Source organism: Hevea brasiliensis, chromosome 13 (genome assembly GCF_030052815.1).
Source record: "Hevea brasiliensis isolate MT/VB/25A 57/8 chromosome 13, ASM3005281v1, whole genome shotgun sequence".
NCBI classification, from domain to species: Eukaryota; Viridiplantae; Streptophyta; class Magnoliopsida; order Malpighiales; family Euphorbiaceae; genus Hevea; species Hevea brasiliensis.
In genome coordinates this window covers 13,354,053-13,358,857 of record NC_079505.1, presented here as the reverse complement: position 1 = coordinate 13,358,857, position 4,805 = coordinate 13,354,053, and the positions used below count along the sequence as shown (strand labels likewise).

Sequence of the window (4,805 nt, the reverse complement as noted above, 5' to 3'; positions counted from 1 at the left end):
GTTAGTTCATAATAGGACTGCTTAGTCCTTCTGTTGGCTTTGCCGTGAGAGATGTTGTTAAGCAGATAGGAAATATCCTAAATGCCATTTTGTGCTTCCTATCTCTTAATTAAAATGCCCAAATCACTCTTAAATCCCTAACCTTAACCACTATAATCTCTGAATTCTCTCTCAAAGATCTTTGAATTCTCTCTCATAGTTGCTCTTATTTTTTACTGAAACCATCAAAACTTTTCCAGAATCATTCAAAATATTCACTATGTGAAGTCCCTCACATTTTAAAAAAGCATCACTATTTAATCCCTAACATTTTTCAAATTATACACTATTTTGTCTTTACCATTATCAGTCAACTCAGAAACAGAGCATGCATTCTCAACTTTAACAAGCTTACAAAAATAGACCATCCAAATACATTGTCACTCAAAGGCATTTTTCACTTTTCATTATTCAAAAAACTTCTGAGTTATTCGAACAATCTAATACTAATAACAATCGCAAAATAATAACAAAAATAAATAAGTACAAAACAACACCACAAATATTCAATGAATAGGAGCCACAAGCCAAAACTATGCGTGCCCATCAATGTCTGCATGCCCCTTGATAATTTGCAAGCTTGTCGATGGTCATAGCATAGGAGCAGTTGCAATATCTGGAGGTAACATCGTGAATGGCAAGATCTGGAGGTGAACAGCTCCACCTTCTTTTGGGCTTTTCGCCTTCATCTTCCCACACGTGATCGGCGCAAAATCCAAAGGAGAACAACGTCAATGAAAACTCAATAGACATTAATGCCAGTCAGTTGTCTGGATGCATGAATTCCTTTGATTCTCTTTCGAGAAGCTCAGTAAAAGAAATGAAGAAGACAAAGAAGAAGAAGAAGAAGGAGAAGAAGGAAGAGGAGGAGGAAAGATAAGGAAGACCTAAGGCTATAGGTTACTGAGAGGGAAGAGAATATGGGACTAGGATAAGAAGAAACAAGGAAGGCAGGTGAGGTGGGTATAAGATTGTTTGAGGGGGTAAGAACCCAGAAAGTTGGTCTCTTTATGGATTTTAAGGGAAAATATGAATATTTTTAGTATTTTACAATATTCTCTCTTTTCTGACTAAGTCTTAAACCTTTGACTAACAATTTCTATTAAAAAATATTAACAGAAGGATTAAATAGTCTTATTTTGAATTAACAATGGACATTTTAATTGGCCTTAAGAGTTTTATGGACAAACTAATAAATTTAGCAAAATTCAAGGACTTCATAATAATTTATCCTATTTTATGACTATAAAAAATACTTTAACCAATATAGTGCTAATATGGTATAATTTTTATGATTTTATTTGGAAAGGAAGAAACAAATTCGTTATTAATACTTTTATTATTAAAAGAAAATATTAACTTATGAAAAAAATGACTATAATTGCTATTTTGTGTGGATGAAAGCACATCGTATGTTTAAGGATGTTTGATTTGATCGAATCATATTAGGATAAAAAGAATAAAATAAATTTTTATTAAATTATATATATATATATATATAATTTAAAATTTTTATATTAATATAAATAATTAATAATTATTGCAAAGAAATTTAAAATTTTCTCTATTTTGTCAACCTTTGAGTTCAAAAATAATAGTGTCAATAATTTATTCTATTAATATGTTATTTTGAGTTATTAAATTTTTTATTTTATTATTTTATACAGCAAAAAGTACATAATTTTTTTATTTATTCTATATAAATTTTAATATAGTAAAATTTATTGTTCATTAATATAAATAAATTTATTAATATGAAAATTTTATGTTAAATATTTATTTTATTATAAAATAATATTCTAAAATTAAAAATTTAAAATATTTTTAATTGTTAGTTTGATACCATACTTTTCTCTTCAATGTAATTTAGTTAATTAAGTTCAAAATATACTATATAGCTTAGACAAGTAATAACAAAATAACATTTGTACTAATTTGTTTTAGTGGTAATGAGGTTTTTTTAGAATTATAAATCTTGAGCTTAAGTTTAATTTGGGGTTGATTATATAAAAAAATAAAATAATATTTGTTAATTTGAATTATTATTTAACTAAATAACAAAGCTTTCTAAAAAAACTAAATAATAAATGGAATATAAAGTTACTGTTTTTATAGATAAATAGATAATTGCTAGACACTCTCTTTCGCCCCAAGACACGCGGAGCCTCTCTCTCTCTCAAGATGATGATGGCGGCACAGAGGATTTTCATGAGAACTGGGAGGTCTTCTACTTTCAACTGCAAACTGAAATGGGTATCATTCAATCTCCATCCTTATTATTTACCAATTACTTCCATTCTTCTACTTCCACGCATAATCCTAAAGATGCAAAATCTCGACGTTTTTTGAGATCTAACTTTAATTCTTCTTCTTTTAGAGACGTTGATGATGTCTTAGCTTCCTTTAATCATATCATTCTTATGCGTCCTCTGCCTTCTATTGTTCAATTTTGTCGAATTTTATCTGCGCTTGTGGGAATGAAACAATATCAAAAGGTCATTTCTTTGTCCAGAACAACTGAGTCTCTAGGAATCTCACACAATGTTTATTCTCTCTTTATCCTGATTAATTGCTTCTGCCGCTTACAACTTGTGGATTTTGGCTTCTCAGTTCTGGGGAAAATCATCAAATTTGGATTGGAGCCCAATACTGTGACATTTAGTACCTTAATTAATGGGCTCTGTATAGATGGTAAAACTAATGGAGCTGTAGACTTTTTCAATGATATGGTTGCCGGAGGTTATCAATCTAATGTTTATACCTACACTGTAATAGTAAATGCTCTGTGTAAATGTGGGAAGACAGATGTGGTTGTTGGGCTGCTAAAGGAAATGGTTGAGAGAGGTTGTGAGCCCGATGTTGTGACATACAGTGCAATTATAGATGCTCTTTGCAAGGATAAGCTAGTTATTGAGGCTTTAGACCTCTTCTCTCGAATGAGGAATAAAGGTATTTCACCTAATGTTGTCACTTACACCTGCTTAATTCAAGGTCTTTGCAATTTAGGCAAATGGAATCAAGCTTTGGCCTTGTTGAAAGAAATGGTAGGGCAAAACGTATCGCCAGGCATTTTTACCTTCAATTTATTGATCGACACTCTTTGTAAGGAATAATGAAAATAATGATGCAAAAAGGTGTGAAGCCTGATGTTGTCACTTACAGTTCTTTGATGGATGGATGTTGTATGTGTAGCCAAATAGACGAAGCTAGAAAACTGTTTAATCAGATGTTAAGCAGTGGCATAGCTGATGTATTTAGCTTCAACATCTTAATTAATGGATATTGCAAGAGCAGAAGGATAGATGAAGCAATAAACTTTTTGATGAAATTCCTAAAAATGGTTTAATTCCCAACTGTGTTACTTATACTACTCTTATAAAGGTATTATGGAAAGCTGGGCGATCCCGAACTGCACTGGAGGTTTTCAAGAACATGTGTTCTCATGGTCAGCAGCCAAATATAATAACTTTCTCAATTATGCTCGATGGTTTGTGCAGACAGGGGGATGTTGATGAGGCACTCACACTATTTAAAGTGATGGAAAAGAGTCAGTTGAAGCCTAATTGTGTGTGCTATACCATTTTGATTGATGTTATGTGCAGAGCTGGGAGGCTTAATGATGCCGAGGAACTATTTTCTAGGCTTTTTGAAAAAGGTTTACAGCCTGATGTTTATACATATAGTACAATAATAAAAGCACTTTGCAATGAAGTTTTACTAGATGAAGCATATGAAGTCTTTAGAGGAATGAGGATGTACCAAAGGCAACACGGTTTATTGATGACATGGTTGATAAAGGATTCTCTGCAGATGCCACCACCTTCGAATTGATAATACATTTATCGCGCAATGACGATCTCATTCTAAGAAAACTACGATATCGTTCTGAAGGTTCTAAAGGTGTAAATTTGAAGTGAGATTTTAAGAATAAAAACCTAATCAACAAATGGAGGTGGTCTTTGCTTTGTTGTGAATTATTGGTTCTTCAATCTTTTTCGAACGAGTACAATTACAATCACTCTGGTTAGTTACTTTCCCTTTTTATAAGAAACTGTATTTTAGTTCTAGCATTATGTTTTTATGTTGCATATGCACATTGACGTTAATGAATATGTTTTATTGCCACATCGTTATGAAAGAGTAAAGTGACTCCTATGCATTGAGTATAGCAAACAGAATGGCTAAGAAATTACCCTCATTAGAGGGTCAGCAATGCGTTAGTATGAAGGTTTTTCTGCTCTCTTTGTAGATAATTTCAGGTGAAGTTGTTTGATAGCTATCTTCCATTTGGTCTCAGTATTTAACATCTTTGAAGTGTTTCTACAAGCTCAAACACAATGCTGAACCCTTCATTAGCGTACTTCCTATTTGAAAATCATGAAAATCTGATGTTATCAGAGGAACCACCTCTAAAGCCACCTAGTACGCATTTCATATATATTTGGACAATTTATTGATATTTTTCATCACTGATCAAGTCTACTGGCCTGTTTCTGTTGTTCACCAACAATGAGTACTTCAACAGGTTGTGTTCTCTGTTTGTTTTTAACAGAAGGATCCTTCTGTTATTTCATAAACATTGCCATAGTTGGCATAGGAAAAAGGACTTATTATTGTGTCTATGTTGATGCCTTTCCCTTTTTCTTGTGAGAACCTTCTCCTATTATATTATATGCTACTTCCCTTGTCAGTGCATTTTGTGAATTAGGCCTGACTACTTGCTATCATTTTTAGTTCCTTTTTTTCAGTATTCAATAAATTTCAGC

At 32.1% G+C, this 4,805-nt stretch overlaps 1 pseudogene; it reads left to right on the top strand.

Annotated features, from left to right (window-relative positions):
* The first annotated feature begins 2,127 nt into the window (after positions 1-2,127).
* On the top strand, positions 2,128-4,164 carry LOC110651564 (putative pentatricopeptide repeat-containing protein At1g12700, mitochondrial; annotated as a pseudogene).
* Positions 4,165-4,805: the final 641 nt, after the last annotated feature.